The sequence below is a fragment of the Oryctolagus cuniculus genome, chromosome 7 (assembly GCF_964237555.1).
Source record: "Oryctolagus cuniculus chromosome 7, mOryCun1.1, whole genome shotgun sequence".
NCBI classification, from domain to species: Eukaryota; Metazoa; Chordata; class Mammalia; order Lagomorpha; family Leporidae; genus Oryctolagus; species Oryctolagus cuniculus.
In genome coordinates, this window is record NC_091438.1 from 133,892,646 (window position 1) to 133,905,222 (window position 12,577).

At 48.3% G+C, this 12,577-nt stretch overlaps 1 protein-coding gene across 3 annotated transcripts in view; it reads left to right on the forward strand.

Annotated features, from left to right (window-relative positions):
- The first annotated feature begins 12,242 nt into the window (after window positions 1–12,242).
- RHBDL2 (rhomboid like 2) overlaps window positions 12,243–12,577 on the forward strand; it is a 51,918-nt gene continuing 51,583 nt past the window's right edge. Inside the window, exon 1 of one of the 3 annotated variants that reach the window (XM_070078725.1) lies at window positions 12,243–12,446. The gene's annotated coding sequence lies outside the window, so the exon portion shown is untranslated. The remainder of the gene's footprint in view (window positions 12,447–12,577) is intronic. The other 2 variants (XM_002715202.5, XM_008265525.4) reach the window with 2 other exon arrangements.

Genomic DNA, 12,577 nt, shown 5'->3' on the forward strand with positions numbered 1-12,577 from the left:
GTGGGAGACCCAGAAGAAGCTCCTGGCTCCTGGCTTCCGATTGGCCCAGCTCTAGTGTTGTGGCCATTTGGGGAGTGAACCAGCAGATGGAAGACCTCTCTGCCTTTCTGTAATTCTGCTTTTAAACTAAATATATAAATCATATATATATATATAATTTCTCCTTAAACATTTTTCTGCATGATACAGATTTTGATATATAATATTTTGGTTTTAAGGATTTTCTACTTGCCACTAAGGTTTATTCTTTGACTGTGGGTCATTTAGAAGTATGTTATTGGATTCCAAAGTATGTTTTTCATTTTGCTTTTATTGATCTCTTTGGTGTTTTTCTAGTTTTTTATTATAATTTAAAAATACATATAACATAAAATTTACCATTTGAGAACTTTTAAAAAAGGTTATTTGAGAGGTAGGGAAACAGAGAGAGAGGGAGGGAGGGAGAGAGAAAGCTCCCGTCCACTGGCTCACTGCCTCAAATGCCTGCAGTAGCCAGAGTTGAAGCTAGGAGCCAGGAACTTAATCTACATCCCCACGTGTGTGCAGGAACCCAGTTACCTGAGCCATCACGCTGCTTCTCCAGGTCTGCAGGTGTAGTTAGGAATCAGAGCCGGTTCCTGAACCCAAGCCTTCAGATGGAGGATGTGGATCTCTTAACCGCTAAGCTAACCTCCGGCCCCTGAAAGCATTTGTAAGGTGTAGTTCATTGGCAGTAACTACATTCACAAAGCGTTGCAGCCAGTCACTGTATATTTTTAAAACTTGTTCATTATCCCAATATAGACTCTGAACATTATTCCTTTTCTGCCTTTCCCCCAGTCCTGGCAACCTCTATCTACATCCTGTCTCTGTCCTGCTCTATATATTTCCTGTATGTGTGTATCATTTTGTTTTTAATTTTAGGTTAATTATATTTTGGTGAGAAGATGTGATCTATAGGATTCGAACTCTTTGAATTGTGTTGAAACTTGCTGTATGATCTAATACAAGTCAATATTTATAAACATTAATATGACTTGGAAAGATTTTGTATGTTTAAGTACATTAGATCAAGATGGATAACTGTGCTATTTAAGTTCATTGAATCCTTACTTGATCTATTAACGATTGAGATGATTATATTAAATATTCTACTATAGTAACACACTTGCCAATTTTTCTTATGCTTTTTCTTATGCTTATATTCATACACTTGTTAGTACATTATTTATTTATTTATTTGAGACTCAGTTACAGACAGAGAAGGAGAGACAGGGAGAAAGAGAGAGGACTTACATCTGCTGGTTCACTCCCCAAAAATGGCTGCAACGGCTGGAGCTGGGCCTATCCCAAGCCAGGAGCCAGGAGCTTCTTTCCGGTCTCCTTTTGGGTGCAGGGACCCAAGCACTTGGGCCATATTCCACTGCTTTCCCAGGCCACAGAGAGCTAGATCAGAAGAGGAGCAGTGGAACTTGAACCAGTGACCATAAGGGATGCCAGCACTGCAGGTGGAGGCGTAGCCCACTATGCCACAGCACCAGCTCCTAGAACAGTAAATTTTTAGAACCTAATAAATTTAAGTGATTTGAGTTCTGAGCTAATAAGATCCTAAAAAAAAGATTTTGTTGGAAGAGGAAGGGAAGTGTCATTTTATTTGTAGAACTATACCTAGGAACTCCATTGAATCTGTTCTCTTTGTGCAAATATCACATTAACATGAGAATTTATGAGAAACAAAGAAAGAATATACCTTTAATAAATCAATAAAATAAAACAATAAAGCTTTCATTTTCCAAGTGTTTACTCCAAGTTTATTACGTATTATCTGCTATAATTTTGTGTTTTCATCTTGTATTTGTGACTTTGGTAAATTCATTTGTCAGAATAGATTTTTGAAATGTCTAATAAATTTTATGTACCCATCATGTTATCTGTGGATAAAATGTTAAAAAAAAGTATCCATTTCAAGACAATTCTGGGCCCACCAAGTAGACACCACAAGCAAAGCTCTCTCTCCCAAACTGAAAAAATGTATAGACAAAAAGTTCTCATTGAATTAAATGGTGGCAGGCTTGTCCAAGGAGTAACGTGAGGATTTCGTCCCTTCCTAAATCTTCTGACAGATGAATGTGTGGGGAGGGCAACTAGTGGGCAGCAGAACAACATTGGAGGCTGGTGCTGCGGCTCACTAGGCTAATCCTCCGGGGTTCTAGTCCCAGTCAGGGCACTGGATTCTGTCCTGGTTGCTCCTCTTCCAGTCCAGCTCTCTGCTGTGGCCCAGGAGTGCAGTGGAGGATGGCCCAAGTCCTTGGGCCCTGCACCCGCATGGAGACCAGGAGAAGCACCTGGCTCCTGCCATCAGATCAGCGCGGTGCGCCGGCCACAGCGGCCATTGTGGGGTGAACCAACGGCAAAGGAAGACCTTTCTCTCTGTCTCTCTCTCTCTCACTGTCCACTCTGCCTGTCAAAAAACAAAAACAAAACAAAACAAACAAACAAAAAAACCAGTGGAATGATGGTGATGTGAGCAAATGATTTTGTGCTAGAAGCCTTGGAATGAGTACAAATAACTAACAGCTGTAGCCGAGACGCTCACATCCTCTCTTCAAATGGCCTATTTTACCTTGTTGCAGAAATCGGGCCATGTACATTTTCATCTGAGATGCTGTGTTAAATTTTTTAGAAAAGCTTTTATATCTGTCTGTCTATGTACCTACCCATTATCGGTTAGAATTGTAATAGGGCTCTGGTAAATCAAACCCCTTTTTTGGGAGAGCATTGGGGTGCAGTAGTTGAGCCTCCCCTGGGATGTGTACATCCCAGCTTGGAGTGAAGGCTTGAGTTCTGACAGTTCTGCTTCCAGTCCAGCTCTCGGCTAGCACGCTGGCCCAAGTGCTTGGGTTCCTGCTGCTCCTGTGGGAGACTCAGGTGGAGTTCCTGGTTCCTGGCTGTGAGCTGGTTCAGCACTGGCAGTTGTAGCATTTGGGCAGTGAACACTGGATAGAAGACTTCTTTCTCTCTCTGTTTCTCCCGCTCTTTCTGTCACTCTGCCTTTCAAAAGAAAAATAGATCTTGGGGCTGGCGCTGTGGCATAGCGGGTAAGGCCATCGCCTACAGTGCCAGCATCCCATTCGAGTCCTGGCTGCTCTACTTCTGATCCAGCTCTCTGATATGGCCTGGGATAGCAGTAGAAGATGGCCCAAGTCCTTGGGCCTCTGCACCCACGTGGGAGACTGGGAGGAAGCTCCTGGCTCCCAGCTCCTGGCTTTGGATAGGCACAGCTCCGGCAGTTGCAGCCATGTGGGGAGTGGACCAGTGGATGGAAGACCTCTCTCTGTCTCTACCTCTCTCTATAACTCTATCTTTCAAATAAATAAAAAAAAATTAGTGAATGGATAAAATGTAAATGGCTGTGACAATAAATCTGAGGAAATAATAAGGGATTCCCCAAGCCCTGGAGATTTTCCATTGTCAAGTTTCATCAGAATTATTCAGGAACTGTTGGATTGCCAGGAAACCAACACCAGAATAAATTGAAGGATTGTTCTAGTGGAGGATGGGGGAGACTGCTGCCTGGCTGAGATCACTACATTGAAGCTTCTTGTGCCGCAAGACGCAGAGAGAGAGGCTTTAATATAGGACTGCACACTTTTTAAAGTTTCCCTTAACTCTGCGTTAACATATGAGTGCTGGTTTGAGTCCCAGCTGCTCCTCTTCCCATCCAGCTCTCTGCTCTTGCCTGAGAAAGCAGTAGAAGATGGCCCAAGTGCTTGGGCCCCTGCACCCACATGGGAGACCTGGAAGAAGTTCCTGGCTCCCGGCTTCAGATTGGCTCAGCTCCAGCCATTGTGGCTATTTGGGGGATGGAAGATCTCTCTGTCTCTTCCTCTCTCTGTAATCCTACCACTCAAATAAATAAAATCTTTAAAAATATTTTAAAAAATTATTTGAAAGCTGTAGCAATGGGTGGGGGGGAGAGGCAAAGATATCTTCTATCTGCTGATTCACTCCCTAAATGGCCATAATAGCCAGGGTTGGGGCAGAATGAAGCCAGGAACCAGAAACTCCATCTAGGTCTCCTACATGGGCGGGAAGGGGCCACTTTAGCCGTTTTCCACTATTTTCCCAGGTGCAGTAGCAAGAAGCTCAAATCATTCCTCCAATATGGGATGCCAGCATTGCAAGCAGTGGCTTAACCTGCTGTGCCACAATGCTGGACCCTCACTCAGTTTCTAATACACTAATTGTTTCCTTTATTTTTAATCTGCGATATAACCTGTACTTTGTGTTTCCAATAACAATTATTACATTTTTCCATTCTCTAAATTTTATTTGATTCTTCTTTAAATGTGTTTGATTAACTTTGATGGATTTTTTTTTCTGGGTTGTGTGTGTGTGTGTGTGTGTGTATGTGTGTTTTCAAATAAGAATTTGTTCTGAGGTCTCTCAATTTCAATTTTTTTGTTTTGTAAGATTTACTGGGGCCAGTGCTGTGGTATAGTGGGTAAAGTTGCTGCCTGCAGTGCCGGCATCACATACAGGCACTGGTTTGAGACCCTGCTGCTCCACTTCTGTTCCAGCTCTCCGCTAATGTGCCTGGGAAAGCAGTGCAAGATGGCCCAAGTCCTTGGGCCCCTGTACCCATGTGGGAGACCTGGAAGAAGCTCCTGGCTCCTGGCTTTGGATCAGCACAGCTCTGGCAGTTGTGACCATTTGGGGAGTGAACCAGAGGATAGAAGATCTCTTTCTCTCTCTCTCTCTCTCTGCCTCTGCTTGTACCTCTCTGTAACTCTGCTTTACAAATAAATAAGTATATATATATATATTTTTTTTTTAAAAAAGATTTACTTATTTATTTCACAAACAGAATGACAGAAAGAGAGGGAGAGAATGTGGGCGTGGAGAACTCTTCTACCTGCTGGTTCAGTCCCCAAATGGCTGCAACCTCCAAGCCTCGTCCAAGCCAAAGCCAAGAGCCCAAGAGCTCCTTCCGCATTTCCAGGGCAGGTGGCAGGGGCCTGAATACATTTGCCATTGTCTGCTGCCTCCTAGTTTGTTAGTAGGAAGCGGATTGGAAGCATGGAGTGCTGGGGACTCGAAGCAGACTCTGAAGTGGAGTCTAGGGGCCCCAGGCAGCAGCTTAACCGGCTGCGCCTCAACACCCACCCCACCTGGTTGTGACTTTAATCCCTTTGATTTGTCTCAACATAATGAAGACACTTAAATCATAGCCTGTGTCCACTCAGCCTCTCTCCCAGCTATGGGTAGATTCCATAGCTGATTGTTTCCTTGTGTGGGGAGATCCCTGTTTCTCCTGCCCTGAGTCCTGACACTTGAAACATGGTGAGCGTCTCTGAGGTCTGGGGTTAGTGGCAGGGAGCTCAGTTTTGCTCCTGCCCTGGGCGCTACCATTCCAGGAACACTAGAAATGTCCATCTTGGAGTGTTTGGGACCACACAGATAATGTGATTATTCCCCGGCTTAAATCCCCATGAGTAGCTTATGAGATAGAGACTTCTCAGAAGAGGCAGGTTTTTTTTTTTTTCTTTTTTTTTTTCTTTACAGAAGCTGTTTGTAATTTAAAAAAAAATGAGAGCGCAAGAGAGCAAGTGCACTCCCATCCACGGGTTCACTCCCCAGAGGCACTGAATGTCCAAGGCCAAGGCTGAGATCCAGGAACTCAATTCCCATCTCCCACGTGGCAGGAAGATGAGCACTTGAGCCGTCGCCACTGCCTCCCAGGCTGTGTATTCGCAGGAAGCTGGAGCTGGAGCTGGGACATGGAGCTGGGTGGGAACCCAGGCTCTGTGATAATGAGACTCCTACTGCTAAGCCACGTTCTTTCCTTTCTGTTTGTTTTTCACTCACCTCTGATCCAAGGCTGAGACAGGCCCCCATCCCCACCGTTTGGCAATTGTTTGCTTTTGGTTTTGGTAGACCCACTGAGGATGGAAGTTTGAGAACTGGGGAGGTTCAGTTTTGTACTTTTATTTTCCTCTTAAGATTTATTTATTTTGAAAGCAGAGTGATGGGGCTAGGGAGTGGAGGGGATCTTCCATCTGCTGGTTCACTTCTGTAATGGCTGCAACAGCCAGGGCTGGGTCAGGCTGAAGCCAGGAGCCGGGAACTCCCTCCTGGTCTCCCACATGGGTGGCAGAGGTCCACTTGGGCTGTCTTCCACTGCCTTCCCAGGCACATTAGCAGGAAGCTTGATAGGAAGCGGAGCAGCCAGGACTTGAACTGACATTCCATCCAATATAGGATGCAGGCAATGGCATAACCCCACTGTGTCAGTGCGAGCTTGGAGCTTTGATTCTCCTTCCTGTTCTGTTCAGACGCAGGTTTGTCCTGTTGTCCCTGCCTCACTTCCACGGCCCAGGAAAACATGGGCTCTGGGCCACTGGGGACCCTAACCTGTCCCACAGCAAACAGCGCTCTCTCAACTGCTTACTCTTGTTTTCTCCGGGGATTCTTTACATTCCCATCAAGGTCGGTCTTGGATTTAAAAAGATTTTCTTTACTTTTTAACCTAGTTGTTGTTTTAATTCTGCTCTACTGGGGTTTATGGACACTATTAGTATATATAATACTTCATAAACAGTACACATTTTTAAAAATTCATAATTTCTTTGAATCATAGATCCATACAATGCTGAAACCCAGAAGGGTTTACTGGGACTCCCGCACTGTAGGTTCGTCAAACACAAGGACTGAGCACGTGAGAGACATGGTGCAGGGAACCTGGAAGGATCCCGTGAGTCGCTTTATGCAGCCTGGCTGTTTAGATTCCTTGCACTCAAGAGGCTGGACACGCTGGTCTGGGGGCGCTCTGAGGTAACCTGACATGTGGGTCAGAATTCAGACAAGACTCTCGGTGGCCAAAGGACAGGACCCAGCACCTTCTGGTGCCTGGGAGCCTTGAGATTGTCATGGTTCTAGGCTCCCCAGCTTGCAAGTTCAGCAAACATTAATTGCTTTGTACTTTGTGTCTGATTTTGGGTACCAGAGCATGGACCCAAAGATGGACCCAAAGATGAAATGGGGGTTTCTGCTCTTGAGGAGCTCAGGATCTCAAGGTGTGTCCTTTGGCAAAAGAAGAGAAAGACACGGGCGTAGGTGATTTAAATTCATTGTGGTAGGTGTGACGGTGGTGATAAACCCAGATGCCCTGAAGATTACTCTCGGTACTAGGAACTCGGAAGCTGCCGGGGTTGCTCCCTTTGAAAGTTGCAGATAGGAGAAGAGACAGAGTAGCCTCTTTCTGCACTAATCGCCAGTTTCCAGAAACAGAAACTAATTGGCTCCACCTGGGTCAAGTGTCCGTCTTTCCTGGCTCAATCACTGTGGCCGCAGCAGCTACAGTCCTGAGTGGTGGGGTGTGGGTAGGGGCAGTTCTGACAAAGGGGATTGTGGAGAGCTGGAAGGCCACCTGGCCCTGGTCTTTCAAATTTTTTTATAAAAATTTATTTTCATTTTATTTGGAAGACGCAGAGGGTAAGACAAAGATGTGCCATCTGCTGGTTCACTCTCCAAATGCTTGCAACAGCCAGGGCTGGGCCCTGCCAAAGCCAGGAGCTGGAACTCAATCCGGGTCTCCTGTGGGCATGGCAGGAACTCAGTGACGTGAGCCATCACCTGCTGTGCTAGACGCCAGCCCTGGTCCTGACCCAGTCCTGCCACCCTTCTTCTCTGGTCTCTGCCTCAGCAGCTGGTGAGGAACGAGAAACAGCTCGCTGCAGAAATGTCAGATGTCAAGGGCTCCGTGTGTCTCCTGACGTTGGCCGAGCGGCCCCTGGATTGGCCGGGTTGGATAGCATTGTGCAGCAGCCTGGCTCAGCGAGACGTGATCTTGGTGAAGTCAGAGGGAAGCTGTAAATTTTGTGTGCTTAGAAACAGGAGCTTGTCAGGGTCTCTGAACTGAAGTGATTTGCGGGTACAGTAAAAATAAAAATTAGGGGAGGCCAGAGTTGCTGGACTGAGCCCGGGTCCTGGGTCTCAGCAGACTGGACCACAAATCACAATGGCGCCATTCACCCCGAAAGCTGCGGTATAAGAGCCAGCTTTCCCAAAGAGACCCGTCTCACTGCAGACCCTGCGAAATTCCCTCTGCCTTAATCCTCACAGGAAAAAGGCAACCTGAACTTCTCCCGTCAGTTGTTTTTCTATAGATCTGCTTCCCCGTCTCCGCTTTCAAAAGGAAGTAACTTTGAAATCACAAATCCATCCTTCGATGTCTGTTTCTGGTTTCGTTAGCCCTTCCTTGTCTGTACAGCCCACCTCCTCTGCTCCACTCATTGGAGTGATTGCCCTCGTTTATGGAATGAGGTGTAACCCAACTCTGAAACTGAAAGAAAAGTCAATTGTGATCTTTGCAGAGCTGTAATTCTGTCCTTTGATGGAACTGATTCACATTTGTGAGGCTGATAAGAAACAGATACGCAAACCCTGGTTGGGAACTTTGTGGCGGTTACCATATGGGCCCTCCCAGCCACCTTCTGCTGTGCATTTGCACAACCAAGCACTGCAGGACTTGCCTCCTGGTGCTCTTTGCGCATCCACGGCTACTGAGCACCTTTGAGCTGTCCCTCCTCCCGCTTTATGTGGGACGTAAGACTCCCGTCTGGCCGCACTTGAGCAGCCAGAGTGTCCCCACTGCCCTAATACCAATTTCAACCCCGAAGTTTGTCATTCCATCAAAGAAGGAGGTACCTTCCTCTGAAGGGAGGGGAGAACTTCCACTTTGATTATGGCCTTGTCTAAATAAGGTCAGAGTTTGTGAACTCTAGAGGCTTCCATTGCTTTGGCAGCTCATGGCAAGAGCCTCAGGTGATCACTGACATCATAAATAAGAGTGTCAATTGTTAAATCAACAACAGGAGTCACTGTGCACTTGCTCCCTATACAGGACCTCTGTCCTTAATGAGTTGTACTATGAGAATTAATGATAAAACTTGTGGCCGACGCCGCTGCTCGCTAGGCTAATCCTCCGCCTTGCGGCGCCGGCACACCGGGTTCTAGTCCCGGTCGGGGCGCCGGATTCTGTCCCGGTTGCCCCTCTTCCAGGCCAGCTCTCTGCTGTTCCCGGGAAGGCAGTGGAGGATGGCCCAGGTTCTTGGGCCCTGCACCCCATGGGAGACCAGGATAAGTACCTGGCTCCTGCCATCGGATCAGCGCGGTGCGCCGGCCGCGGCGGCCATTGGAGGGTGAACTAACGGCAAAGGAAGACCTTTCTCTCTCTGTCTCTCTCTCTCTCACTGTCCACTCTGCCTGTCAAAATAAATAAATAAATTAATAAAAAAATGATAAAACTTGTCTTCAAACAGTACTTCATACTTTGTGTGGGTACAAACTGTTGAAATCTTTACTTATATAGAGTTGATCTTCTGTATATAAAGATAATTAAAATTAATCTTAATGAAGAATGGGATGGGAGAGGGAGTAGGAGGTGGGAGGGCGGGTATGGGGGGGGGGAAGAACTGCTGTATTCCCAAAAGCTGTATCTATGAAATTTATATTTATTACATAAAAGCTTTCAAAAAAAAGATAGTCATTTTTCCAAGAGGTGCATGTCCTTTAAGAGAGCCCCCAAATCTATGAGCTTCCCACAATGCCTACAGAAGCAGAATAAGCAAAGATAAGCAAAAGCAGCAAAATTACCCCAACCCAGAGCGTTAATAACTAACTGCACGCCATGGGCACCCTCAGAGCAAGTTCCCCCTGCGGTCTGGGAAAACCTCCTGCATCGTGGTGATTCTCAGTGATGCCGAGCCTTCAGCAATGAAGCAAGGGCTGTGCCCTGCAACAGAGCATCCGGCCGCCAGCACCTCTCGCGAGTGCGTCCCTGCAGAGTGGAGTCACAGCAACAGGTGTCTCAGATGGTGGTTGGGAGGCACTAGGATTTCTTGCCTCGGATGTATAATCTTAGCTTCCCAGACACCAGTCTTTGAGGAAAAGTCCTGGACCCAAACCATGCGTGCACAACTGCTAGTGTGGTTTATCCGTCAACCAGAGTGACGTCACAGGCCTCCTTTCGTGCATTCTCGCCGCCCTTATTTATTCATTTTCAAAAGTTCTCACTACGGACTACGAAGCCCTTGCTGATCTGGTTTTGAGCTCCTCTCTCTTTGTGAAAAATGGAGTTGAATTGATTTTCATTTTATTTTAAAGGCAGGGAGATAGGGATTGTCCATCTTGCTGCTTCACTCCTGAAATTCTTCAGCTCCAGGCCGAAGCCGGGAGCCTGGAACTCAATCCACATCTCTCATGTGGGCGGCAGGGACGCAAGTACTTGAGCCATCATCTGCTGTCGTCCAGGGTGTGCTTCAGTGGGATGCTGGGACTGCAGCAGACTGGAGCTCAGACACAGGCACTCTGACACGGAATGCGGGCATCTTCACTGCTCTGCCGAAGGGACACCGGTCTGAAATATTAAACCACTACATACTTACAAGGTCTCCAAATATTTATAAAAACATAACTGAAAAACAATGCACGAGTATTTGTCTAAATTAATTTTTATTGCTCTCTATGGTGCTACATAGACATTTGAATAATTAATACATAAACTAGTCAATAGTTATTTCTTAATGCTTACTATTACATGTGGCAATAAAAATCACTTTCCACAAAGAAATTACACGGCCACTAGGAAGCCAGTCTGGATCATTCACTTTGCCTTCCTGTTTTCCCTGGCAGCTTTGTCTACATGCTGGCTGCCCTGTATCCTCCCACCGAATGTCCTCCTGTGAATATCCCCTTATGCCACTGTTTGCCTTTTATTTACTTATTTATTTGAAAGACAAGTTACACAGAGAGAAAAGGAGAGGCAGAGAGAGAGAGAGAGAGAGAGAGAGAGAGAAAGTCTTCCACCTACTGGTTCACTCTCCAAATGGTTGCAAAGGCCAGAGCTGAGCTGATCTGAAGCCAGGAGCAAGGAGCTTCTTTCAGGTCTCCCATGCAGGTGCAGGGACCCAAGCACTTGGGCCATCTTCTACTGCTTTCCCAGGCCATAGCAGAGAGCTGGATCAGAAGTGGAGCAGCCGGGACTTGCACTGGCGCCTATGTGGGCTGTCAGCCTTGCAGGTGGCGGCTTTAACGGCTACACCACAACACTAGCCCCCACTCTTTACCTCCACATCCATCGAATGAACACTTTGCACATGTCCTCAATTGGTTCAACGTGTTCTGGGCAGTCACTAGATAACCTAAATCTGTCAAACCACGCAATGGAGATGCTTCCACTCAAAGGAGTATATGGCCACAGAAGGAAAGTATTTCTTCAGAGTAGCTACTTTCTAGTGAGATTTCTTACTGGTGTGCTTGTGGGATGCACCTACTGGTATCGGCACAGGCGTCAGGCAGGAATCCCAGTGCCGGCCGCAAGGCGTTGTTGGATAACTGTTACATGTGGGGATGTTAAATCTTGATTTAAAACATGCTTGACCCACGTTCTCAGCCCTAGTCCATGAAGCACCTGAGCTGTGCAAGGTCAGCGAGGCGCTGTGTCTCCCAGCCGGCGACACCAGACGCTGCTGCAGGTGACCTGAGGGCAGTCCCAGTGGCTGAGGACACGGCCGGAGTCCGCAGGGTCCTTCCACACCTGGTGATGCTCCCAGCTCCCAGCCGTTCTTGCCACGTCCCCTCCCTTTGTGTGGACTCTTCTGTCTGCTCCCCTTCTAGCCTTAGAATTTCGAGAACTCCTATTCATCCTTCAAAACCCATCTTGTGTGTCATTTCCTCTGAGTTTCCCAGTGCCCTCCCATACAGGGCGCCCCTCCTTGGGTCCCTGCTGCCAGAATCTTGAGTAGCCGTCGACTGTGGGACTTCATTCTGTGTCTTCTGAGTGGAGTAGCAGGGAGGGGTCCATGCTAATCCACCCTTTCCTTCAAAGTGGGTTATTCTCAAAACGCATCGAATGAATCCACAGAAACTGGCAGGCCTATTTTACCAGTGCCCAGGGAGATCCAGGTCGGTGGGGAGGATCCAGGGGGCTCGCGAAGGATCCTCATCAAACCACCCGACCTGGGCCCACACACAAGTCCCTGTCGCTGGGCACGGGTGGGATGGGAGAGGGTGGTGGGAGGACTGGGCCTGGCCTCAGGGCAGAGACCTACAGAGATCTTCCCCAGGGAAGTGGAGGGCCGGGGAGCCAGGCGGCAGGTAGGGCGGGAGGCCATGGAGGCGGAAGGGAGTTCAGAGCCCGGGAGAGGCCGTCAGAGGAGCCCTGGCTCAGACCCAAGCAGGCGGAGCGGGAGGACTCATTCATCGCGGGCCAGCCCACGCGCGAGCCCGCCGAGCAGGCTGGGAGGGGATTTCCTCGGGCTCCCTCCCCCGGGCCGGCGACTTCAGTCCCAGGCGGGCAGACGGACGGAGCAGCGCCTGGCGGGGCGGGAGCTTCCGCCGAGCCGCAGGCAGCTCGAGGGCCCCGCGACGCCCGGAGCACGGGGACCCGCTGAGGGCCCTCGGAGGTGAGGGGCGGCGCCTGGCGGCGGGTGCGGGTGCGGGTGCGGGCGCGGGGCGCGCGGCAGGAAGCGCGGGCGACTTCGCGGGCCCGGAGACCCCGCGCTGGTGGAGGCTGGAAGGGAGGGCGCGCCTGGGC